At 49.8% G+C, this 27,140-nt stretch overlaps 1 protein-coding gene across 1 annotated transcript in view; it reads left to right on the top strand.

Annotated features, from left to right (window-relative positions):
- The window catches only part of LOC144805624 (uncharacterized), a 60,387-nt gene that overhangs the window by 2,641 nt on the left and 30,606 nt on the right, over positions 1–27,140 (top strand). Inside the window, exon 2 of the mRNA XM_078672147.1 lies at positions 14,244–14,308. The gene's annotated coding sequence lies outside the window, so the exon portion shown is untranslated. The remainder of the gene's footprint in view (positions 1–14,243; positions 14,309–27,140) is intronic.

The raw sequence follows: 27,140 nt of genomic DNA, 5'->3' as shown, positions 1-27,140 counted from the left end.
AAATATTGAAAATGAGTAGGACAAAAATGCCATTGGTGACAACATTTTCATCTGTGAATTTCTGTCACAATGCCAATTTACAAAACTGTTATTTGTATATCTCTAAATTTGAGGGTGCCCATACTGGAATATGATTCAGAGGACGAGTCTGGCTGAGGTGTTCTGGTTGGTCTGGAGTTTGTGTAGCAGGGTTTTGTTGATTCCGGCATCGAGGGCGTTGCCGTAGTCCAGTCTGCTCGTTATGAGTGCATGGGTGACGGTCTTTCTGCATTCTGTGAGGATCCACTTTAAGGTCTTGCAGGGGATGTAGAGGGAGTTGAAGCATTTGGAGGCGATTGCGTTGATCTGGTGGGTCAAGGTTTGCTGCCTATGACGATCCTGAGATTCTTGCATGGGTGGTGAGGGTAGATGTTCGTCCTATCTTTAAGTCTGTCAGTGTTTTAGACAGATGATCTTCATCCAGTGGGCAATTCCAATCAAACAGGAATAAAACTTCATCCGGGTACTGGGCGTCTTGGCCATGAGAGACAGTTGTGTGTCAGTGTAGGAGAGGACCTTGATGTTATGAGAGTGGTGATTCTACCTAAAGAGATCATGTATGCATTGAAGAGGGTCGGGCTCCGGAAAGATCTGCGTGGAACTCAGCAGACAATGTCACCGGTGTTGGACTTTGGCCCTTAGGGCAGGTTCACCCCTAGACTTTTTGCCTTTAAATGGTGACCTGGTGATGGTGATTTTTGGATTCTGCACACTTTCTCTGTGTCCCAGTGGAAAGTGCGTGCGCACTCCGAGTGCATGTGCTGAGCTAGGCCTGCCCGCCCATAGGAATGCATGGGGAATGTATGTGTCCCTGGTAGTTTCTGATGCGTGGGGTGTACAGGCTTGAGTCTGGTATGTGTGAACTCGTGAGAATGAATGCTGCGCAACGGTATGTGTGGCTTGTATGTGTCTAGTGGGGAGGTATCCTTCCTAGACATGGCTGTACGTGTGCAGTGAGGGTGCTGGAGCGTGATTGGCTGGAGCTGGCTGGCATGCCAGGCTCCAGGAAGTCTGGATGGGTCTGCCCGGTGGTGAGTGTGATATTAGCATGAGTGATGTGTGGGAGGAGTGTACCTGTGTCCTGGATGGGCTGGGTTTTCCCCACACAATGCTGGCTCCGCCCCCCTGTGGTGTGTCTAATGACCCAAGCCCTGCCAGTGAATAGAGAGGGTGGTAGAGGTAAACAGAGTACTCAAGAACCAGCTGCGACTGGTTACGCCCCCACCCTGCACCTTCAGACAAAGGAATATGGTGTATAAAAATGGGGCTGTGTCCCCACAGAAGTTGTTCTCTTCCAGGATCCTGAGGGGGGCTGCTGCGGCTGCTGCTGGGCCAGAGGACCGCCACTTGGGGTGTCTCCCTGCCTGGAGACCCAGTGTGCTGGCTCTGGGCCCAGCCTTGCCCCCCCCTACCTTGCTGAAGGACTTTTTGTGGACCTTTATCTACTGCTAGCGCTGGTGTGCGCTTTCTGAGGTTCCTAGCGCCTGGGAGCGCTTAGTTTTCCTTCTAGTGCCTAACAGCGCTTTATTCTGGCTGGAGCGCATTTGCTCAGGAGTGCTGAGCCCCTCGAGTGCCCACCTCGAGTTATTGTTTATTTCCCCCTTTGAGCGGCTGCCCACGCCGCATTTGCCTGTGGAGTCACCGCCGCAGCCCGGAGTGTTTTTAAAACGTTGCCGGGCCGCTGCCAAGTGCGACCCGGATGTGGTTTGCCGGCCGGCCAATCAGTGAGCGGCCCGACGGAAGTCCCGCCCCCGCAGCCGCGAGCCGGAAGTCAGGCAGGCCGGGGGCTGGACAGAGAGGCAGGCGGAAGCTGCTGCCTGCCGGGGCTCCCATGTGAAGGGAGAGCCCCGGGGAGAAGAGGAGCCCCGCGCTCCTGCAGAGGTGAGCCTGCTGAGGAGTCTGGACATGTGCCCCGGGCGGAGCACGAACGAGAGGAGTTCCCCGCCCGACGGGAGCAGAGTCAGAAGAACCGAGGAGCCTCCACCTGAGAGCCCGTTGAGTGCACGGGCAGAGGGAGGCTCAGGGGTCCTGATGAGTTTCTGAGTCCCCCGTGAGGGACTCCAACAACCCCACACTTGTGTTTTGAGCCCAGAGAGGCTCAAGAAGGGCATTTGGTATTTCGAGCCCGGAGAGGCTCCAACGTCGTGGGGGCATTCTGGCTGCAGAGCCCTGAGAGGCTCTGGGAGGGCCACAGTTGCTTTGAGTCCCCAGGAGGGGGCTCCAACGAAGGGGCACATTGTTTTAGAGCCCCGAGGCTCGTGAGTGCCTGTATATTTGTGGTAGAGCCCTGAGAGAGGCTCAAGGCGCCCCAGTGTTCCCCGGTCCCCCGTGAGGGACCCCGACAGCCCAGTGAGGCTGCAACTTTGCTCGTAGAGAATCCAGAGAGGCTCTAGGGACAGTGATTTTGGCCAGAGCCTGCGAGGCACCAGCGTTGGCCCATCATTGATGATTCAGCTGCCCAGCACTTCGTGGGCAGCTGCCACGTTTAGGCCCTGACATTGGGACACATGGACAGTCACAGGTGGTGACTTGTGAGTTTGGCGCCATTGTTATTGTTCTGCACCTCTGAATGTATTTTTATGCGTCATGTGCCTTACACCTCTGAATGAATGTTATGCATTGCATCATGTGTTATGTTCTTACACCCCTACAGGTACTGTAATACATAGGTGGTTGTTTTCTCCCTAGTGCAGGTGGTGCTAGTGAGATCCTGGTTACCAGTAGTTACTGGTTGTGTTATATTTTTGTGCTACAGTGATTTACATTCTAAGTGCTATTTCTGAAAGTGTTACTTCTGATTCCTGACAGTGGTCCAGGTGGCCCTGTCTTGTACATATCCCTTGTAAATTCTGCCCGTGCCTCTGGCACATTGTAAAGTGTGTGTTTTATCTAATGTGTTTTGGTGTAATACAAAGGCTATTTTTATATAACCTTGTGTGGAGTTTCCTTTGTGGTGGGCCCTGGGTGTTGTTGCTGGGGTGCGTGCGCAAATACTTAGCTTACATCGCCTCCAAGTTTAGCCTTGCTGCTCGCGCCACGTTACCTAGAGGGTGAGCAGGGGTTATCTTGGCGTGTAACTCCCTTGCCCTGACTTGGGAGTGGTGGTCTCTGACTGACTTTGGCGAAAGCCCTGGCCAGCCGGGGATCCCATTTCCAACAACCGGCATGCAACGTGTACGGGGACAGGATGACTGACTTGGTTCTTCCAGTCAGGAAGAAGCAGATTCATCGGAGTGCGTCTCGTTGGATTCTGATCTCCTGGAGGCGTTGGATAAGGATGGGGTGGGAGACTGTCTCAAACTCTACAGAGAGGACCAGGAGAATGAGATCACCATGTCTCTTGTGTCCAGAGTCATGCAGAGGTCATCCATGGCGGGGATGTGGACAGTTTCCAAGCTGTGGTTGGGGCTCAAACCAGACTGAGTAGTTTTGAGGAGCAGATGGTCCTTGAGGTATGTTGACCATTTTCTCTAGGATGTAAACCGGGAATGGTAGCAGGGGGATCGGCCTGTGCTTGGCAAGCGTTAAAGGGTTTGAGGGGGTTTCTTCAGCAGTGGGAGGACAGTGGTGTCTTTCTCTCAATCAGGTCTTCCTTGGGGTCTATAGGAACATTGAGAGATCCACCCCCAGGCACCACCAACTCTGAATGCTGCATTAGCACAGAGTATTGGAGTGCCAGGCAAGGGAAAGGGGCTTTGGGGATAGGAACTGCGAGGAGCGAGATTTCAAAAAGAAAGCATACATAATATTCAGATGGAACCTAAGTTTTGAGTTCCCCATAAAACGTCCCTGGCTTTTGAAGGATTCGTTTTTTTTACCCTGTTTGGTGAACTTAGAACTCTCTCTCTCTCTCTATTCTGCTTTTTTGAGGGATTCTGCTTCTATACTGGCTCTCTTAAAATTAGGCTGCAAGATAAAGGGGATCAGGTGAAGCCACTTTTTAAACGCTAACCTTTTAACACCTTAGCTACACCCGATTCTAGACACTGCTACAAGGCTACATTCCCTAAAGAGTTTCATTAAACATTTCTCTCCCTCTCCTTCAATAGTTCAACACCCCAGGTTAAGTCATCTGGCTGTGAAAGAAAGTTATATGAACTGAACAATAATATTCATGAATCATGTTCTTTATTCTTTATTCTTCAGCCAAACTGGTTTGTCTCTATGGAGCTGCCTTCCCTGGAATTGTTTCAACTACTAATGGTCTTGACTGGTAGCGCAAGAAATCAAGTTACATTTAGTCTATTCCTTCGAGTTAGAACCAAAATTATGATGAGACTTGAAACGCTAAAAAGTTCGGCCAACTCAGCCCTTACCAGGTGTTTTACTCTCTCCCAAGTGGAGGCCGGACTCGGCCCTTACCAGGGGTTCCACTCTCTCCCGAGTGGAGGCCGGACTCAGCCCTTACCAGGGGTTTCACTCTCTCCCGAGTGGAGGCCGGACTCAGCCCTTACCAGGGGTTTCACTCTCTCCCGAGTGGAGGTCGGACTCAACCCTTACCAGGGGTTTCACTCTTTCCCGAGTGGAGGCCGGACTCAGCCCTTACCAGGGGTTTCACTCTCTCCCAAGTTGAGGCCGGACTCAGCCCTTACCAGGGGTTTCACTCTCTCCCGAGTGGAGGTCGGACTCAACCCTTACCAGGGGTTTCACTCTTTCCCGAGTGGAGGCCGGACTCAGCCCTTACCAGGGGTTTCCCTCTCTCCCGAGTGGAGGTCGGACCCAACCCTTACCAGGGGTTTCACTCTCTCCCGAGTGGAGGTCGGACTCAACCCTTACCAGGGGTTTCACTCTCTCCCGAGTGGAGGCCGGACTCAGCCCTTACCAGGGGTTTCACTCTCTCCCGAGTGGAGGTCGGACTCAACCCTTACCAGGGGTTTCACTCTTTCCCGAGTGGAGGCCGGACTCAGCCCTTACCAGGGGTTTCACTCTTTCCCAAGTGGAGGCCGGACTCAGCCCTTACCAGGAGTTTCACTCTCTCCCACGTTGAGGCCTGACTCAGCCCTTACCAGGGGCTTCACTCTCTCCCGAGTGGAGGCCGGACTCAGCCCTTACCAGGGGTTTCATTCTCTCCCGAGTGGAGGCCGGACTCAGCCCTTACCAGGGGTTTCACTCTCTCCCAGTGGAGGCCGGACTCAGCCCTTACCAGGGGTTTCACTCTCTCCCGAGTGGAGGCCGGAAGTGTGGCAGGGCGAGCGTACTCACCACCAAAGTGCTCAGCTGAAGAAACGTTGGCCAACAAACTCCGTGAACAAAACTGGGTGATCCAGTTTATCGCGGAAGCTCAGGAAGGAAGGGGTTACTTCGATCATTTCCTGGAATAGTAATCACACGGTTCTGAAGCGGCACCCTTTTATACACTAACCACACCCAGCATGGCCAGCAATCGCGGTTTTTGGGAATCGCAGCGCAGATGCGTGGTCGTTCTCTGGAACTTAATAATTGGCAATATTAGTCCCATATTAAACCACAGAATCATCATGGGCAATACTGATTGCAGAACATGCAGAGGCCATTTCAGGCAGCGAGTACCTAACACAGCGGAGTTTGCAACAGGACCACATTCGGTGGTCTTTGAAAGCTAGTGGGCTTTTCCACAAGATAGTTGTCCTTCGCCTGAGTACGGGTTCTAGAGTGCTCACCACCGGGATTCTGAAGGTTGCGGAAAAGGTGGAATGATTGTGAGCATAGCGCTGATGTGTTGCAGTGCTCTGGAATATGCTTGCTGGGGCAGTGGTCTGATGGGCCCCCTGAGAGGATGAACTTCATGGTGGTGGCCGACCATTGGATTAGCTTTGGTTCTTTGGATGAGATCGGGAAGTGTTGGACTGGGCCTGTCCGGTCCGGCAGGAGGTTAAAGCTGCTGTAAATGGCGGTGATTTTGTGGCTGAAGAATTGAGAGCGGTCCTGCGAGGGGGTGATCGAGTTGGAGGCAGCTGATGGTGAGGTGAAATCCTTCACAATTTCTTTACGTCTGTTGGTGGTGCCATCAATATACTCTGCAAGAGTGGCCCGTTTTGTGTTCCGGATCATTTGGTAAGAGGGTCTCAGAGTGGATTTGAACATGCTCCTCTCTTTATTTTCCTGGCTAATTCTTCATTTGTGCTCTAGTTGTTTGCAGTGACGTTTCATAAGTCTGGTTCCCCTGTGTACCACCTAGCTTGCAGTCTAGATCTTGTTATATTGCAGTTTTGGAGGGAGCAAGGGAGTCGACACAGGAGGTGATCCAATGGTTGAAATTCTTCATGGCTTTGGGGAGGCTGGTTGCCGTGTTCAGGCCAGAGGGTGTTGAGAGCAGTGTTCCAGTCCTTGTCAGTGAGGCTGGTCTTGTTTTTGCGGGCTGGTCTGGTGGGGGTGTGTGTGTTGGACCAGGATGCTGAACTTGATGAGGGCTTGGTCTGTCCAGGAAGCTGGTGAGGGCTCCTTGAAACTGATTTTGTTAAGGTGGTGAAAATAGGATTCAGGAGGTGTCCAGTGACTTAGTTTGGTTCCTTTACTCTTGCAAAGTCTTATTTTTAGTTGGAGTTGGCATGGCCTTCTAGATAGAACTTCACGGCTCCGAGTTGGATGTAATTGCTAGTGTCCAGGGCTAGTGGTGTGACGATGTCCATTATGGAGCCAGCGAAGTTTGTGTGCGGTCCTGGTGGTCTGCTGATGAAAATGCCGCTTAGGGTGAAGTTGGCTGTGATGTTGTGTCTTTGGCACTAGGAAAAGCCCTCTTACCGACGGACCACGCACGGAACCTGGGCATCATCCTGGACTCCTCACTCTCGATGACTAGACAAGTCAACGCCGTCTCATCATCATGCTTCAACATCCTACGCATGCTCAAAAAAACATTTCGCTGGATCCCCACCGAAACAAGAAAAACGGTCACCCACGCACTGGTTACAAGCCGTCTGGACTACGGAAACACCCTTTATGCCGATTCCACCGCAAAACTGCAAAAAAAACTCCAACGCATCCAAAATGCTTCAGCCAGACTCATACTAAACATCCCCCGCACAGACCACATTTCCGTTCACCTGAAAAACCTTCACTGGCTCCCCGTCAACAAGAGAATAACGTTCCGTCTCCTCACCCAAGCACACAAAGCCCTATACGAACTTGGACCTGAATGTCTCAACACGCGCCTTTCCTTTTACACCCCCACCCGCCAGCTGCGTTCGTCCAACCAAGCCCTCGCCGCTGTTCCGCGCATCCACAAAGCCACCATGGAGGGAAGATCCTTCTCCTACTTAGGGGCCAAAACCTGGAATTTCTTCCCATCCACCTCCGCCTTACTCAAAACCACCTAACCTTCAGAAAACAACTTAAAACCTGGATATTCGATAAATAAACCTCCCCCCCTTCCTCAAGCGCCTTGAGACCCTCTGGGTATGTAGTGCGCTATATAAATTATGACTTGACTTGACTTGACTTGTGTCGCTAATGGAGTCCTTGAGATTGATGGTGATTCCGCCTCTGAGCTTGTAAAGTCTGTCTTGCCTGGTGATCTTACACCTGGGGGGGGAAGTGGCTGCTGAGATGCCAGGTGCTGATGCAGGGTTCAGCCAGGTTTCCGTGAGCAAAAGTAGGTCAGGGTGTCGTTGTGCAGTAGGTCCCAGATCTATGTGGCTTGGTTGGTGAGTGAGCGCATGTTAATTAGCATGCTTGTCAGTGCGGAGTGTTGTGCGACTAGTTGCAGGACTGTGTGTGCGAGAGAGTGGGGTTTTGGGTGCGGCTGGTGCAGATGCGGTGAGTGTTGCGTGTGAGTAAGTGCATGAAAACTTCCAGGAAGCGCAAGAGATGGCTCCCTCGATGTTGTGTGGGGCAGTGAGACACCAGCATGTGGAAGGGTTGCTGGGATAGAAGGCGCGGAGGGTTGCAGTAGGTAGTAGTGGGAGTGGAGAGGACCAGGGTTCCTGTCACTGGGCATTGTCCATGCATGGATGGGCGCAGACTGGCTTGCCTTTGGCATGCCTTCAGGGCAAATGGCCATGTCTGAACTGGGGTGGCGGAGTGAGCTAAAGAATGATGATGGATTAAACCCAGATCAGTTGACTGGGGGTGAGTGCTTGCAATGTTCAACACTCTGTCTATAATCCCCTTTGGCTCCCGTGCCCACCTTGCCACTGAATTCAAGCTAGCCTGGCTGATGACGGCTGATTAGCTAGAAACTGATACCAGGATGCTTGTTTCTAGTCCAGGGAAGACATGGCTTGGCAGTTGGGGCAGGACTGTTCCTATGAGGCACAGGGTCAGACTGATTTGCCTATGGCCATGTCTGCACTGGGGTGGCAGAGTGAGCTAAAGAATGATGATGGACAATGGGCAGATGGATAAGATCCCCTCCCTCTTTGAACTTACATTAGGGAAAGAAACCAGTGGCTGTCGGTGGCATCAGTTGCATGACAGCTACTGCACGACAGTCCGGCTCAAGACCATCTTTAGTGTTTTTAAAGCATGAAGTGCTTCACGGAGAGCATGTGGCATTGGTAGATTATGATTCCACACACCCTTAAATAATAATTTTACACTCCCAGAAGTATTTAGAGACACTTGTATGGGAAAATGGAAGAGAGCAGGAGTAAATAGAATTGGCAGTTTCTTTTCCCCCACTGGTCTTCGATCCTTCGAAGTACTGAAAGAAGATTTTACTTTGAATTTGCGGGACTTTTTAAAATGTCTTCAAATGAGAGATCTTCTTGAACGGAAAGGAGGGGGACAGGCTAAATTTGGGAAGGTTTAAATTATTGAAAGGATAACCCAAAGTAAAGTAAGCGGCCCTCCCTGATGATATGGACAAACCTCCAAAAAATGAAAGGTGAAGGTAGGAGTGTCCGACGAGACATTTGTTATGCTCATGAGTTATTGCAGTCGGTTTTGATATCTGCTAGGTCACAGGCACAGTTTAATAAAACATGTTTCTTTTTGTATTATACACCTGACAAAATCTCGAAATGGAGTTGAGGGAAGGGAACATGTTGTCCTCGCTGTGCCCTCTGTAATGCAGAGAGAGTTCATATTTTTGCATCATGTCAGATTTTGCAGAAATGTAATAAAGATATCATAAAGTTTTTATCAGAAGTGTTAAAAACTGAAATAACACATAGGGGCTGATTCTGACGCGGGTTGGAAAGCATTCCCACCCAGGGCCTGATTCTGATGCGGGTTGGAAAGCCTTCCCACCCAGGGCCTGATTCTGATGCGGGTTGGAAAGCATTCCCACCCAGGGCCTGATTCTGATGCGGGTTGGATAGCATTCCCACCCAGGGCCTGATTCTGATGCGGGTTGGAAAGCATTCCCACTCAGGGCCTGATTCTGATGCGGGTTGGAAAGCATTCCCACCCAGGGCCTGATTCTGATGCTGGTTGGAAAGCATTCCCACCCAGGGCCTGATTCTGATGCGGGTTGGAAAGCATTCCCACCCAGGGCCGGATTCTGATGCGGTTAGGAACATGTGCTGAACCAAATCGTATCTGGAAGCATCCGGATGCATCGTACTTGGTCGGTCGGACTTTCCCGATCTGAGTGGGTCGGAAACCATTTCCAACCCGATTCGGTCGGGAATTATTTCCAACTCGCATCAGAATCAGCCTCTGAGTGTGTAATCCTGCTCGGGACTTTTGAGACTAATCGGCGTAGGGCAGGGCATGAACTGATTTTTATTCCTATGGCGGTTTTACGAATGTGTATTGCCGCTGCCTGGGTGGATGCTAATGCACCAACATTTCAACAACGGCTTGGTAAGTAGTTAGCAATGTCTAGAAACAGCCATATATAGGTGAAACGGGAGGAATCAGCGTAATAAAGGTATGAAAATCTGGGACCCTCCACGTGTCTGGATTCAAACTCAAAGTGGAGATTGAAGATGGAGTAAGAATTTGCACTTTATTGAATCTGCACAAATCACATTAGGATAAATCTTCTTTTCCGGGATTATTTTAGTCTTTTTTAGTAAATTCTATTGTAATTCGAAATTTGAGATGGAAGCAGTATTTTGCCTTACATGAAATAATGTAAAGAACTTTGGGAAGTGGGTGATGTATTAACTCTTATTCCTGTCTGAGTGGGGGAGGGGTGGGGTGAAAAATGCAAAATGATTATAGATTCACCTGGTCAAGTGACGCTATTCGATACATTAAAGGGGCTGAAAGATGCAAAATGGATCAGGACATTTCCCTCATTCTGAGGTCAGATGAACATGTGCATCGTGTGTAGCGCCTCGAGTCTGGGGTGTGAGATTATAGCGCCTCGGTCCAAGCCACAGTCCTGCCTCTGGGGGGCGCCTCTGGGCAGGTCCAGGGGAGCAGTGTCTCTCTTTGGGGCCTGTGCATAGCGCACTGAGGCTCAGGGCGGAGTCAGAGGCGCTGGATGGGGTGGAATGAACTCTGGGCTCCTCTGTCCTGAATGAGAATCCTTCATGGAGAGGCCTGTCCAGAGGAGGGGCAGAGGAGGAGAGGCCAGTCCAGAGGAGGGGCAGAGGAGGAGAGGCCTGTCCAGGGGAAGAGAGGCCTGTCCAGGGGTGCAGAGGAGGTGAGGCCTGTCCAGAGGAGGAGAGGAGGTGAGGCCTGTCCAGAGGAGGAGCAGATGAATGGAGGCCTGTCCAGAGGAGGGGCAGAGAAGGAGAGGCCTGTCCAGAGGAGGGGTGCAGAGGAGGAGAGGCCTGTCCAGAGGTGCAGAGGAGGAGAGGCCTGTGCAGAGGAGGGGCAGAGGAGGTGAGGCCTGTCCAGAGGAAGGGCAGAGGAGGAGAGACCTGTCCAGGGGAGGGGCAGAGGAGGGGAGGCCTGTCCAGGGGTGCAGAGGAGTAGAGGTCTGTCCAGGGGTGCAGAGGAGGCGAGGCCTGTCCAGGGGAGCAGTGTCTCTCTTCAGGGCCTGTGCATAGCGCCCGGAGGGTCAAGGGCAGAGTCAGAGGCGCTGGATGGGGTGGAATGAACTCTGGGCTCCTCTGTCCTGAATGAGAATCCTTCACCGAGAGGCCTGTCCAGGGGTGCAGTGGAGGTGAGGCCTGTCCAGTGGTACAGAATAGGCGAGGCCTGTCCAGGTGTGCACAGGTGGTGAGGCCTGTCCAGGGGCAGAGGAGGTGATGCCTGTCCAGGGGTGCAGAGGAGGAGAGGCCTGTCCAGAGGAGGAGAGGAGGAGAGGCCTGTCCAGGGGGCAGAGGAGGAGAGGCCTGTCCAGAGGGGGAGAGGAGGAGAGGCCTGTCCAGGGCGCAGAGAAAGAGAGGCCTGTCCAGGGGTGCAGCGGAGGAGAGGCCTGTCCAGGGATAAGAGGAGGTGAGGCCTGTCCAGGGGTCAGAGGAGGTGAGGCCTGTCCAGGGGTGCAGTGGAGTGGAGGCCTGTCCAGAGGTGCAGAGGAGGAGAGGTCTGTCCAGGGGTGCAGAGGAGGAGAGAGAGGCCTGTCTAGGGGTGCAGAGGGGGTGAGGCCTGTCCAGAGGAGCAGTGTCACTCTTTGGGGCCTGTGCATAGCGCCCGAGGCTCAGGGCAGAGTCAGGGGCGCTGGATGGGGTGGAATGAACTCTGGGCTCCTCTGTCCTGAATGAGAATCCTTCACTGAGAGGCCTGTCCAGGGGTGCAGAGGAGGTGAGGCCTGTCCAGAGGAGGAGAGGAGGTGAGACCTGTCCAGAGGAGGAGCAGATGAATGGAGGCCTGTCAAGAGGAGGGGCAGAGAAGGAGAGGCCTGTCCAGAGGAGGGGTGCAGAGGAGGAGAGGCCTGTCCAGAGGTGCAGAGGAGGAGAGGCCTGTCCAGGGGGTCAGAGAGGGGCAGAGGAGGTGAGGCCTGTCCAGAGGAACACCTACACCTGTCCAGGGGTGCAGAGGAGGTGAGGCCTGTCCAAGGGTGCAGAGGAGTAGAGGCCTGTCCAGGGGGTCAGAGGAGGTGAGGCCTGTCCAGGGGAGCAGTGTCTCTCTTCAGGGCCTGTGCATAGCATCCGGAGGGTCAAGGGCAGAGTCAGAGGCGCTGGATGGGGTGGAATGAACTCTGGGCTCCTCTGTCCTGAATGAGAATCCTTCACCGAGAGGCCTGTCCAGGGGTGCAGTGGAGGTGAGGCCTGTCCAGCGGAGGAAAGGAGTAGAGGCCTGTCCAGGGGCAGAGGAGGAATTCCTGTCCAGGGGCAGAGGAGGTGAGGCCTGTCCAGGGGTGCAGAGGAGAAGAGGCCTGTCCAGAGGGCAGAGGAGGAGAGGCCTGTCCAGGGGTGCAGATGAGGTGAGACCTGTCCAGGGGTACAGAGCAGGTGAGGCCTGCCCAGGGTAGCAGAGGAGGAGAGGCCTGTCCAGGGGTGCAGAGAAGGAGAGGCCTGTCCAGGGGGTCAGACGAGTAGAGGCCCGTCCACGGGTGCAGAAGAGGAGAGGCCTGTCCAGTGGGTCAGACGAGGAGAGGCTTGTCCAGAGGAGCTAAGGCCTGTCCAGGGGTGCTGAGGAGGAGAGGCCTGTCCAGGGTTACATGGGAGGTTAGGCCTGTCCAGGGGTGCAGAGGAGGCGAGATCTGTCTAGGGGGTCAGGCAAGGAAAGGCCTGTCTAGAGGAGCTGAGGCCTGTCCAGGGGTGCAGAGGAGGTGAGGCCTGTCCAGGGGTGCAGAGGAGAAGAGGCCTGTCCAGAGGGCAGAGGAGGAGAGACCTGTCCAGGGGTGCAGATGAGGTGAGACCTGTCCAGGGGTACAGAGCAGGTGAGGCCTGCCCAGGGTAGCAGAGGAGGAGAGGCCTGTCCAGGGGTGCAGAGAAGGAGAGGCCTGTCCAGGGGGTCAGACGAGTAGAGGCCCGTCCACGGGTGCAGAAGAGGAGAGGCCTGTCCAGTGGGTCAGACGAGGAGAGGCTTGTCCAGAGGAGCTAAGGCCTGTCCAGGGGTGCTGAGGAGGAGAGGCCTGTCCAGGGTTACATGGGAGGTTAGGCCTGTCCAGGGGTGCAGAGGAGGCGAGATCTGTCTAGGGGGTCAGGCAAGGAAAGGCCTGTCTAGAGGAGCTGAGGCCTGTCCAGGGGTGCAGAGGAGGTGAGGCCTGTCCAGGGGTGCAGAGGAAGAGAGGCCTGTCCAGGGGAGCAGTGTCTTTCTTCGGGGCCTGTGCATAGCGCCCCGAGACCCAGGGCGGAGTCAGAGGCCATGGATGGGGTGGAATGAACTCTGGGCCCCTCTGTCCTTAATGAGAATCCTTCACCGAGAGGCCTGTCCAGGGGTGCAGTGGAGGTGAGGCCTGTCCAGGGGGCAGAGTTGGCAAGGCCTGTCCAGGGTTGCAGAAGAGATGAGGCCTGTCCAGGGGGCAGAGGAGGTGAGGCCTATATAGGGGTGCAGAGGAGGAGAGGCCTGTCCAGGGGTACAGAGGAGATGAGGCCTGTCCATGGGGCAGAGGATGCTAGGCCTGTCCAGGGGTTCAGAGGAAGTGAGGCCTGTCCAGGGGTGCAGAGCATGTGAGGCCTGTCTAGGGGTGCAGAGGAGGAGAGGCCTGTCCAGGGGTGCACAGCAGGTGAGGCCTGTCTAGGGGTGCAGAGGAGGTGAGCCTGTCCAAGGTGTTGCAGAGGAGGTGAGTCTGGTCCAAGGTGGTGCAGAGGAGATCAGTCCTGTCCAAAGGGGTGCAAAGGAGGTGAGGCCTGTCCAGGCATGCAGAGGAGGAGAGGCCTGTCCAGGGCTTCATGGGAGGTGAGTCCTGTCCAGGGGTGCAGAGGAGGTGAGGCCTGTCCAGGGGGTGTAGAGGAGGTGAGGCCTGTTGTCAAGGGTTATGTTTACTGACAGTGCAGACACTCCTAGGAGCAGAACAATTAGATTTTTCAAATTCCACCCCTGGTTTTCCCACAGCCACCAACTGAAGAGTTAACTAGTGGCCGTGCGAACCAAGCCGGGGGAAAGGGTAATGGGACAGAGAAGAGACTGCCTGACCTTCTGGCTCTTCTACTCTACTTCTTCCTTTCTGCCTTACTCCGTTTTATTCCTTTCTTACTCCCTCTCTATCTTTAAGCATGAGTGGAAATCGCTGTAAAAGAAAAGAACACCATTACTAATTTCCTTCAATTCCTTCTCCACTTTCTTACTCTTTCTCTCTCTCCTTACCCGGAGTGCCTATGGCTTTTGCTCCTCTTCTATTCTACAATATAAGTATTTTATTCTTTGGTAACCTGCATTATAAACAACATTTTAGCATCCTTTAACTCTGTCCGTTAAGTTATTGTTTTTCACTCCTTCGTTCTTTCACTCTCTGCCTTACTTTCTTATCTTCTGAATTCTTCTTACTTCTCCCTTAGAAACCTTCTGGAGCTTCCGCAGTCAACCAAGCGACGAAGAAATCAGGAACTGAAGTATTCAATGGGTAAGTATTAATTATTCTCCTTGTATATATTTTTCTATTTACTTTAAATTGGTATTTCTCTCTAGTTCTAAATTACCTAACTAACCGACGCACCGAAGCACTGTAACCTGCGCCTAAGCCTGGCACAAAACTGCACTTTTTCTATCTAACTAGACTACAGAAAATCCGTTGATGAGTGCGTGGTTCTAAAATCAACTTCACAGCTTGTCTAGACCTTGTGCCCGTGTCCAGTACACAGGACTAGACCGGCAACTTCCACCACGGTCCTCCCTGTTGGTAGTACAGGGGAGAATGCCCGGTTCCACAGTATAATCACCCGCGACCTTTTGCGAGCGGGTGATCCTTGCAAGGCCGGTTTAATGGCAGATACTGTGGGACAAAGAAGAGCTTTAATTCCTTTTTCCTGCACCCTGACAGTACCCCCTCGCAAGGTTAAGTCTCCGGGCTGAGGTTTGTGAGGAGTTTACGAGTGAAAAATCTTAGTTAATCAGGGAGCATGAACATCTGATTGTTCCACCCACGACCTATCCTCTGGGCCAAAACCCTTCGAGTCTACAAAGATAGAAGATTTTCCCTCGAAGGGACTTTGAAACTAGGATTGTTTTAACTTCAAATTCTTCTCATCCTTCCACTAAAATAGGTTCTCAGTTTCTCAATTCTTTCAGATGAGGTGAAACCTTTTTAAGGTGAGAAACATGAAACACTGGGTGTATTTCTAGATGTGGTTTAGTTTTAGTTTGAAAGTCATTGGATTCACTACTTGCTCCACAAGAAATGGACCTATAAATCGGGTTTGAAACTTTCTATTTCCTTTAAGCTTTAGGTTTCTTGTGCTTAACCAAACCCTGTCCCCTGTACTCAAATCTAGTTCAGGTCTTCTTTTTTTATCTGCACTTTGCTTGTAGCGTTCCTTAGCTTTCATTAAGTTCTTGGTGGCAGACTCGTGTACCTTGCTAAGATGCTGTACAAAGTTTTGTGCTGCAGGCACCGAGACTTCTTTAGAGGAAACCACAGAATTTGGATGCCTTCCATAATTCAAGTAGAAAGGGGAAAAACCAGTAGAGGCATTCTTAGCATTCTTATGTGCAAACTCTGCGGTCCAAAGAAGATCAAGCCACTCTCCCTCTTGATCCAAGAGAAACAGTATGAGATACTTTTCTAACTCTTGATTGGCCCTTTCAGTTTGACCATCTGTTTGTGGATGAAAACTCTTTGAATAACGTGTCTCAATTCCCAAACCCCTCGTGTAAGCCTTCCAAAAATAGGATAGAAATTGAGATCCAGATCTGTGATCAATACCTTTGGAATGCCATGTTTCTTAATAACACTTTGATTGAATTGTGTGACTATTTGTTTTGCAGCTGATTTCCCTTTCTGGGCAACAAAATGCTCCATTTTTTAGAAGGCTTCTTCTATGACTAATACTGAACTGAATCCCTGACTAGAAGGCAATTCAACTATCAAATCCATAGTCACATTGTGCCTGGAAAATGGAGGGGTAGGCAAAGGTCTCAATAAACCCTGAGGAGCCAGCTTATCTGTCTTCCCCATTCCACAAATCTCACAGCCTTCCACATAAATTCGAACATCTTTGGACAACCCTGGTCACCAAAACTGTCTCCTTAACAACTCCTCCGTTTTGATGGATTCCAGGGTGACAAGCCAATGGACTGTCATGACAGTCGATCAATGCTTGTTGTTGAAGTTCTTTGATTGGTAAGTACAAGGCCTTGGAATGAAACGGTAATCCATCGTCAATTTCTTGAGTTGACTCCTTCTCTGCCCAGGTCTGCATTTCTTCAGAAGCTAAGGCTTCATTGACCTTGTCTACGACAGTTTTCTCACTAGTGGCTCCAACGATCTAAGTTTCAGGAATTATATTTTGATCTTTGTTAGATCTGGGGGTCTCTGGTTGGCACAGGTAGGTACTTGTGACAAGCAGGGACCCTCTCCTCTAGTCAGGACAAGGGGATTACACTCCTAAAATAACCCCTGCTCACCCTCTAAGTAGCTTGGCACGAGCAGTCAAGGCTTATTTCAGAGGCATTGTAAGTTAAGCAGTTGTGACCACATACAGTAACCCAGTGACAACACTACAAATGGAAACCACACAGGGTTTATATAAAAAAAGTAGACTTTATATAGAGTTACCACAAGACCATAAACGACAAAAATACACACTATGATTACTTTAAGATGGTAGATTTAAGCTTAGTTCAGTTCATCTCTTAGATGCGACACTCTGCGTCACTGTATCTTAGGTTGCGTTGCGCTTCCACGACAAGCAATGTCGCAGCGTTGGGAAATGCGGCAAAGTTCAGGTGCAAAGAAATAAAGACGTGAAGATCTTCCAGATGCGGCACGCTTCTCGGATATGCGAGAAGATCTCGGTTCGATGCGTGGACTACAGCAGCAACATCCAAGAAGCGACGGCAGCAGCTCCAGCGGTGACGCTCTTCACCCACGATGCGTGGAGCTTCAAACACGATGCGACAACTACAGCGGCAACATCCAAGATGCGAAGGCAGCAGCTCCGACCGTGGCGCGCTTCTCGGGGGATGCGAGGTGCTCTTGGTCGATGCGGTGCATACGACAGTTCCAGCAGCGACACCCTCCTTCGGAGTTGCGACGGCAAGCACAGCGACGGCGATTTCAGAGGCATTGTAAGTTAAGCAGTTGTGACCACATACAGTAACCCAGTGACAACACTACAAATGGAAACCACACAGAGTTTATATAAAAAAAGTAGACTTTATATAGAGTTACCACAAGACCATAAACGACAAAAATATACACTATGATTACTTTAAGATGGTAGATTTAAGCTTAGTTCAGTTTGTTTGTTTGTTTTGTTTGTTTTGGATTTATATAGCGCTTATAACCCAGGGGTCTCTAAGCGCTTTGCGTTGGGAACCCGTCCTGGCTTTTCCCTGTGAGATAGCCCCTACAGGGCATCCCCAAGGTGAAAGCCAGGCATCCCGTTCAGTTCTTAGATGCGACACTCTACGTCAATGTATCTTAGGTTGCGTTGCGCTTCTACGACAAGCAATGTTGCAGCGTTGGGAAATGCGGCAAAGTTCAGGTGCAAAGAAATAAAGACGTGAAGATCTTCCAGATGCGGCACGCTTTTCAGGGATGCGAGAAGATCCCGGTTCGATGCGTGGACTACAGCGGCAACATCCAAGAAGCGACGGCAGCAGCTCCAGCGGTGACGCTTTTCACCCACGATGCGTGGAGCTTCAAACACGATGCGACAACTACAGCGGCAACATCCAAGATGCGAAGGCAGCAGCTCCGACCGTGGCGCGCTTCTCGGGGGATGCGAGGTGCTCTTGGTCGATGCGGTGCATACGACAGTTCCAGCGGCAACACCCTCCTTTGGAGTTGCGATGGCAGGCACAGCGACGGCGACATGCTCCGACCTTGTTGCGAGATTCTTCTCCTGATGCGGTGCAAAGCGACAACTACAGCGATGACACCCTCCTTCGGAGTTGCGACGGCAGCAGCAGCAACGGCAACACGCTTCCACTTTGTTGCGACACGCTTCTCTCCGATGCGGTGCAGTGCGACAGTTCCAGCGGCGACACCCTCCTTCGGATTTGCGACGGCAGGCATAGCGATGGCGACACGCCTCTTCTTGTTGAATCGCGCTTCCAGCTCCTTGCGACATGCAGTTCCTCAGAATGCCCAAAACAGCAGCAGGCACTTCCACAAGAACTCTGGGGAGCTGGGGGTGAAGTCTGTTGTCCCTGAGACTTCAGCAGGAGGCAAACTCTTTTCCAAGCCTTTGGAGATCCTTCACACGTTGAAAGCAAAATACATAAAGTTCCTTTCTCCTTCCTTTGGCAGTAAGGCCACCACTGCAGGCCAATTCCCCAAGCAGCACTTCAGCTTGGGAATAGTCTCTCCTCAGTTTCTTCAGGTTCCTCTCCTCAGTAAAGGTTTTTTCTTGTAGCCCAAAGTGATCTAATTTCATGGGATCAGGGTCCCAATATTTATACCCCAAAATCCTTTGTTCTCTAAGGGGAGAGAGGCCTCTGCCAGTCCAAACCAGTTCTGAAGCACTCTGTTTACCAGACTTCTCCTTTCCTTTCACAGTACAGGGCATGCACATCAGACACCCCACAGGAAGGGGAGCCAGCATTGTGGAAGGCAAGTACAGTCCTGGAGCACTTTGTTTACAGGACTCCTTCTCTTCTTTCAGTGTGCAGGGCAGAGACATCAGCCGCTCCCCAGGAGGTGGAGCCAGCATTGTGGAAGGCAGGCACAGCCCTATTCAGAGTTCAGGTACAATTCCTCCCTCCCATCTAGATGCAGATCTTTCTATTCACCACTCAGTGACTCATCCTGTCTCTCGGAATCCCCCAGCACTGTCACTCACAAAATCAGACAAAGGAATACACAACCTAGGGGAGGCAGGCCTGAATGGTTAGGCAAGCAAATACCTACTTTCTAAAAGTGGCATTTGCAAACACAGAATATTAAAACCAACTTCACTAAAAGATGTATTTTTATTATTCTGAGTTCAGGCATACCAAACTCGAATTTCTACCATGTTCTCTGAGTCAGTTAGGATTATAAAATATAACAATTCTAACAGCCCATTCTGGCCTATGGAAAACAGGTAGCCTTGCAATAGTGATAAAACGAAAATGGCTGTAATTCACTATTAGGACATGCCACACACATCAGGGCTTGTCCTACCTTATACTGACAATGCAACCTGCCTACCATAGGGGTGTCTGATATGAAGAATTGGGAAGGTTTAGGGACTGGCAAGTGGGTGCACTTGCCCAGTCAGCATGACAGTACCAGACTGCACACAGACTCTGCAATGGCAGACCTTAGACACATTTTACAAGGCCGCTTCTGTGGGTGGCACAACCAGTGCTGCAAGTCCAACAGCAGCATTTAAAATTACACACCCTGGGCACACTTAGTACACTAGACTAGGGTCTGATAAGTACACTAAATAGCCAAACATGGAACCACTGATTAATACATTTATTTATAATAGGGAGAGCATATGCACTTTAGCCCTGATCATCGGTGGTAAAGTGCCCAGAGTCATTAAACCAATAAAAACAGGTCAGACAAAATACAGGAGGAAGGCAAAAAGTTCAGGGATGACCCTGCAAAAAGGGCTAAGTCCAATAATCTCTAATGGGACTCTTTCTTCCATCCGTGTCAATGCGAGACAAGGCATCTACCTTTACATTATTTCTTCCCGGCCGATAATTATTACAAAGTCATAATTGGCGAAATACAGAGACCCCCTAAGTTGGCATGGTGTGAGCGTTCTGGCAGACTTCAGAAACTGAAGATTCCGGTGATCGGTGAATACCGTCACCACATGTTTTGCTCTGAGAAGGTAATGTCGCCATTCTTGGAAGGCATCTTTGAAAGCGAGGAGTTCTTTATTCGAAATAGTATCAGTTATTTCCGCTGGTTGCAATTTTCAAGAGTAATATGCCACCGGATGCAACTGTTCGGTCTCTTAGTGTCTCTGTGAAAGTACCCCTCTGACGGCCTGATCAGAAGCATCAGTCTCCAGGTAAAACGGTTGCGTAGGATCCGCCTGCAGCAGAATTGGCGCAGTGGACAAAACTCTTCTTCAGGAACTGGAAAGCATCTTCTGCCTCGGCAGACCATTAAAAAGGTACTCCTTTCTGTAGCAATTTAGTAATTGGAGGTACTTTCAGGGAAAATTCTTGAATGAATCTGCGATAGAAATTTGCAAACCCGATTAAGCTCTGAATTTCATTCACAGAGGTTGGAGGAGGCCGATTTAAGAACGCCTTATTCATTTTAGCATCCATGGTAAGACCTTCTGGAGCAATTATAAATCCCAAGAAATCCACAGGTTTCACTCCAAAAGCGCACTTTTCAAGTTTTACGTAAAGCTCGCTTTCCTTCAGGCAATGCAAAACTCTTTTGACCTGTTGCTGATCTTCTTCTGATGAGGAATAAATGAAAATGGTTTTGATGTAAACAATCGCGCATTGATCAATGAACTCCTTCAGGACATCATTAATTAAGTACTGGAACGCTGCAGGAGTGTTGCTCATATTGTAGGGCATCACTAGGTACTCATATTATCCATACTTTGTTCTGAATGCTGTTTTCCATTTGTCTCGACTTCTCATTCAAATTAAATGGCACACCCCCTGTAAATCTAACTTCATGAAGATTTTGGCATCTTTTAGTTGATCTAGAAGAACTGAAATCAGGGGAAGAGGATAACGATTCTTTATTATAATCTTCTTCAAGGCACAATAATCTATACACGTTTTCAGATCTCCGTCATGTTTCGGAACAAAAAATAACAGTGAAGAAACGGGGGACTGTGATTTTCGTATGAACCCATTTTCTAAGTATTTCTGAATGTAATCTTTAAGATGCCGGTTTTCAGCTTCAGTAAGCGCATACATTTGGCTACAAGGAAGGTTAGATCAAGGTTCCAAATCGAATTTTGCAGTCATACGACCGATGTGAGGGCAACTTCTTTGATTCCAATTCACTGAAAACTTCAGCAAACTCTTGATATTCTACCGGAAAACTCACAGTTTGCACCTCACACACCATCATCTTTTGAAAGCATTATAAAGCTGCTGGATTTCCATCTTGCTCTTTCTGCTTTTCTCCGAAGCAATTCTCCAAACAATAACTTGAGTTAAACTTCACGGTTCGATCATTCCAGTTAATTGTTGGGTTGTGTTCATTAACCAAGGCAAATCCAGGATGATTCCAAACTGCGGAGCATCGATCAAGGTAAATTGAATCTCTTCCTTTAGACCTTCGACAGAGACAAGTTCCACAACTTGCGTGTGACTGGTTATTGGGCCGGAAGATACATTTGTACCCTCATACCCTCAACAGCACTAACTGCCTCACTTCTATTTTTAGGTAATGCCTCAGACCAATTTTCGAGGCATATTTGAGGTGACAAAAGTTTCCCGTAGCACCGGCGTCCAGCATCACGGCCACTCCTGAAAGAACTCTGTCTCAATATCTTAGGGTCATCGCCAGAATGAGGTGCGGAGCGGAAGAGAATTGGCCACTTGAAGAGAAATTGGAGTTGTATCCTTGTTAGCATCCACCAGCCCAACTCCTTCTACTGGTGGTGCAGAGAGTTTTCCTCCTTGAAGGTTCTTGGTTTCTTGGGACATTCCTTTACAAAATGTCTACTGATACCACAATAAAGCCATAGTTTATTCTTTCGACGCTTTTCTTTCTCTTCTTTGGAAAGGGGGCCTCTAATAGAAACAGGTTAGCTTTTTCACCCTCTGAGGCGGAAAGCCGGAGGTTCTCACGCTTTACCTATCTTGAATACTAGCAGCGCTTCGCCACGCTTGATTTAATAAGCTTTTTATGCTCATTTAACTTGTGGGGTATCTCACATCTAGTTCGATTTTAATTTAGCGCTTGCATCTGGAATTGTCTCCTCACCTCCCTCTGCCGTCTGGGCCACTCTCAGCTGAGTATTGATGCTGAGAGTTGGTCCCGGGGAGGCGAGGGCAGGACAGCGGCCATATTGGGTCGGGCTGCGCCGTGACGCGCTCCAGATAGCTTTAAAAAGGGAAGGGCCTCTTCGCGTAAGCGAACGCGTTGCGGACGCGCCGGATGCCCGCCGGAGTCATGCCAGAGTCCAGCCCGTCTGCGCCCGTCCACGCTGGGCCGGGCTCTGGGCGCTGGCATACTCTTCTACTGGTGAGCAAAGCCATTATTTCCATCATGGTACTTGCATACTCCTTTGATGAGCTATATGCACTACGTGGTACTTCCAATAATAACTGTTCCATCTACCCATTCCCCCCTACCAGGTTTCGCTATCCTTACTGTAACTTTTCATTAAAAACCCCTACCATGTGTAGATCCCTGTGCTACCTAGGTCGACGAAATAGACAGGTTAGCCCCGGGATAGTTTCCCCTCGACCCCCGCTAAGTTTTTGGAGTATAAACTGTAGATCCCTGCCACAACATAGATACAATATACATGATTTTCTTGTTGAACACCAACCTGATGCGATATTCCTGACCGAGACTTGGCTCAGGGACTGCTCAGGTCCGGATATTGCAGATGCCATTCCCTCCAATTATGCTATTCTTCGCCAGGATAGAAATTCTGGCAGGGGGGGTGGAATTGCAATTATCTTCAAGAACATATATACTTGTAAATTGGTTGATGCCACCCAAAAAAACTGCGAGTCAGCTCTATTTCAACTGTTCATAACCCCTCAATTTACGTTGTCAGGTCTACTGGTGTATCGTCCCCCTGGGACAGCTAGTCCATGGATAACTTCATTACCGGACCTTTTAGCCCCGGTCATGCTCAAAGCGTCTAATTTTACTATTTTAGGAGACCTAAACATACATCTAGATGATAATGAATGCCCTCACAGGAATCAGCTCCTCTCTACCCTGGAAGCTTTTAACCTCCAGCTACACAACACAGGTCCTACACATTGTGCTGGACACTTACTTGACCCAATTTTATCCAATTTGCCCTTAGACTGTTCCTGTGAAGCTCTACAAATTACCTGGTCTGATCACTCAGCTGTCCCTTTTTTCTTAGACATGGCTGAAACAGCTACTAGATCTGCGACAGTAAAACTGGGGCCATCTCGGAATTGGGGAAGGTTAGCATCCCAGAACTCAATAAATTACTGATTAAAACACTCCCGTCTATTGACGCACCAGTTACTGCTCTTAACAGTGCTACTGAACTCTGGCTAACCAATGCTGTAAATCGGGCGCTACCAATGACGTCAAAGCCCACAGTTTCACATCATCCTCCAGCTCCATGGTACTCGGAACAACTTAAGAGTCTTCGCTCACAATGTAAGACCTTGGAGCGGAAATGGAGAAAAGGCTACTCCCCTTCACGTAAAATCATTTATAAAGAAGCCTTAAAAAAGTACCACAACAGCTGCAAAACTGCTAAAGCAAACTACACTACAAAAACAGTGACTGATGCACAAAACTGTCCTAAGGTGTTATTCTCCGTTGTGAAGAAACTGACTGGTGTAAATTCCACTCCCCCTCCTCCGGCTCTTGATGCCGTCCAGTGTCAGTCCTTAGCGGATTATTTTATAAACAAAGTGGATCTTATTTACGATCATTTCTCTCCACCTCCAGAGACCACTTTCACCGCCCCTAATACGGTCCAGGAATTGGTGAATACCACCACTGATGCTGTAATCACCACCTGGCAGCTTCTAGACGCCACTTCTTTTGTGTCCTGTTTAAACAGTGTGCGTTCTGGTTCCCCACTGGATGTGCTCCCGGCCAAAATATTAAAACAACTGGATCCTCTTATTCACCCCATCCTCATTAAACTACTAAACACCTCTTTGAGTGAGGCCCAGGTCCCCCTACCTTGGAAACACGCCATGGTGGTACCTTTACTAAAAAAAACGGGCGCTGATTCTTCCAACCCTGCCAACTTTCGCCCGATATCGTTGCTGCCAATCTTTTCGAAGATATTGGAGAGACATATAAATTCCCAGCTTTCTAAACTGGTCGAAAACACCGCTTTTCTCCATCCTTCTCAGTCGGGTTTCCGGCCTAGGCACTCAACTGAGACAGCGCTCCTGGGGGTAACGGAGAGTCTGAGGCACGGTGTCGACCAAGGTAACACCATGGCGCTCATCCTGCTGGATTTGAGCGCAGCGTTCGACACCGTGTCACATTCCATCCTCATTGACTCTCTGAAATCTCTAGGTGTGGGTAGCCAAGCCTTGGCCTGGCTGGTGTCTTTCCTCAATGACCGAAGTTTTCAAGTGTTCTCTCCTAAAGCAGCTTCCACCATTTGCCCATCTACCCACGGTGTTCCCCAAGGCTCAATCCTTAGTCCTTTATTATTTAATATTTACGTTAAACCCTTGGCATCTATTGTCGAACAGGCTGGGCTAACCCTGTTTTCCTACGCAGATGACACCCAGATTGTCTTCTCCCTATCAGGGAGAGACGAGAACAACATCTCCGCACTCAAGTCAGGCCTCACTCTTGTGGCCGACTGGATGCGGAGAAACTGTCTCAAACTGAATGGGGAGAAGACCGAGGTGGTCATTCTGGGTCGGAATAAACATCTTTGGGGTCCCCGCCATTGGCCCATCGAATTGGGTACTGTACCAACACCTTCCACCGCAGTTCGCAACCTGGGCGTCATTATAGACGACAGGTTAACTATGAGACAACAGGCCACTAAGGTCGCTGCCATCTGCTTTTCAACGCTGCGGTGGCTCTATAAGATCCTGTGGATGCTTCCACTCTCCTCCCGCAGAACCGTAGTCCAGGCGCTCGTAACATCTCGCCTGGACTATGGCAATATTCTCTACTTGGGCGCAGATAAAGCCACCTTACAGGTGTTGCAGGTAGTGCAAAATGCGGCTGCGCGCCTGCTAAAAAACATCCCCAGACGCACTTCAGCCAAGGCCGCCTTACGCGACCTTCATTGGTTGAGCATTCCTGAACGTATTAAATTTAAGGCACTATGCTATATGTTTAAGGTCAAGCAGGGTAGTGCCCCAGCCTACCTCCAAGGGTTGATAACACCCTACAGACCCATACGCCCACTAAGGTCATCGGACATGGGAAATTTCATTATGTCAAGATGGAAGCTGACAAAAATGGGAGGTCGTTCCTTTTCTACTCTGGGCCCCAAATATTGGAACTCCCTCCCACTGGCTCTAAAACTAGAGACCAATTTGTTTCGCTTCCGTAAGGCTCTGAAGACATGGCTTTTTACTCAACGTGCCCAATAGCCTGCTGTGACTCATGTTAGGTGAAACTGCCTCCTTCTTCTACAGTCTATCCCTAGCGCCGGGAAACCCATTGTGGGTAGCTGTGCGCGATATAAGCTTAAAAAATAAATAAATAAAATAGTTCCAATTTGCATAGGTTCGACTCCATGTTCATTATCACCAGATTTAACAACCTCTGCTCTGACCCGGTCAAAGCGTGGTACACTGGGCCGAAATTTGCGTCGTCTTTAACCCCTTCTTTCCTTTTGTCGATAGTCTATCTCTAAAACGAGATCAATCAAAGCTGAAACTTCTGTAGGGCGATTTGGGATCTGTGACAAAGCATCCTTTAAGTCCTCTTTCAAACACCGATAGAACAAGGCTGCCCTTTTGGCCTCCGGCCATTCAGTTTCTACAACAAGTTTGTTAAATTGGGCCAGGTAAGTGACAAGCTCCCAATTCCCTTGCCTCAACTCCAGTAATTCATTATCCGTAGCCTGTGCCTCCTTCCGACGATCAAAAATTCGCAAAATCTTTCTTGAATTCCTCAAAGTTACATAAAATTGGTGAGTCTTGGGTGACCAGGGGCATATGACCACGAAGCTGCATCTCCATTGACCTACGGCAAGATGAAAGCTATACGATATTGTGCATCTGGGAAGACAGTGGGCCGACACAAGAAGTACAACGAGCACTGAGTTACGAAATTTTAGGCCTTCATTTTAAATTTGATTACCTCATTTTTCTCCCTGACTCCTATCAACTCTTGTTGAATCTCCTTAAGAATATTTCCTAATTTTGTTTAATTGAACCCTTTAGCCATTCTGCTCGGGTGAGTATTGACGTGGGCACTTCACTCTGTCAAGGGTTGTGGTTACTCACAGTGCCGACAGTCCCAGGAGCAGAATGATGAGATTTTCCAAATTCCACCACTGGTTTTCCCACATCCCAGCCACCAACTGAACAGTTAACTAGTGGCCGTGCGACCCCAGCTGGGGGAAAGGGGAATGGGACAGAGAAGAGACTGCCTGACCTTCTGGCTCTTCCACTCTATTTATTCCTTTCTGCTGTACTCCATTTTATGCCATTCTTACTCCCTCTCTCTCTTCAAGTATGAGTGGAAATTGCTGTAACAGAAAAGCACACCATTACTAATTTCTTTCAGTTGTTTCTCCACTTTCTTACCCTCTCTCTCTCTCTCTCTCCCTCTCTCTCTCTCTCTCTCTCTCTCTCTCTCTCTCTCTCTCTCTCTCTCTCTCTCTATTTCCTTACCCAGAGTGCCTATGGGTTTTGCTCATCATCTATTCTCCAATATAAGTATTTTTTTCTTTGGCAACCTGCATTATAAACAACATTTTAGCACCCTTTTAACTCTGTGAGTTCATTTATTCTTTTTCACTCATTTGTTCATTCACTCTCTGCCTTACTTTCTTAGCTTCTGAATACTTCTTACTTCTCCCTTAGAACTCTTCTGGAGCCTCCGCCGTCAACCAAGCAACGAAGAAATCAGGAAATGAAGTATTCAATTGGTAAGTATTAATTCTTCTCTTTATATTTCTTATTTCCTATTTACTTTAAATTGGTATTTCTCTCTAGTTCTAAATTACCGAACGAAGTAACCGACGCACTGAAGTGCTCTCACCTGCGCCTAAGCCTGGCACAAAATTGCACTATTTCTATCTAACTAGACTACAGAAAGAACACGACTAATCTCTGAAAATCCGTTGGTGAGTGCCTTGGTTCTAAAATCAACTGGCGCACTTCACAGCTGGTCTAGACCTCGCTCCCATGTCCAGGAACTCAAGACTAGACCGGCAACTTCCACCGCGGTCCTCCCTGTTAGTAGTATAGGGGAGCATGCCTGGTTCCACGCTATAATCACCCGTGACCTTTTGCGAGCGAGTGATCTTTGCAATGCCGGTTCAATGGCAGATACTGCGAGACAAAGAAGAGCTTTGATTCCTTTTTCCTGCACCCTGACACCTGTCCAGGGGATGCAGAAGAGGTGAGGCCTGTACTGTGCTGAGGAGGTGAGACCTGTTCAAGGGGTGCAGAGGAGTTGAGGCCTGTCCTGGGCCGGGGGTGAA

This window comes from Lissotriton helveticus (assembly GCF_964261635.1).
Source record: "Lissotriton helveticus chromosome 1_1 unlocalized genomic scaffold, aLisHel1.1 SUPER_1_unloc_16, whole genome shotgun sequence".
Classification (NCBI taxonomy): Eukaryota; Metazoa; Chordata; class Amphibia; order Caudata; family Salamandridae; genus Lissotriton; species Lissotriton helveticus.
Note: the sequence above shows the minus strand (reverse complement) of the source record. Positions and strands in the feature narration are given on the sequence as shown.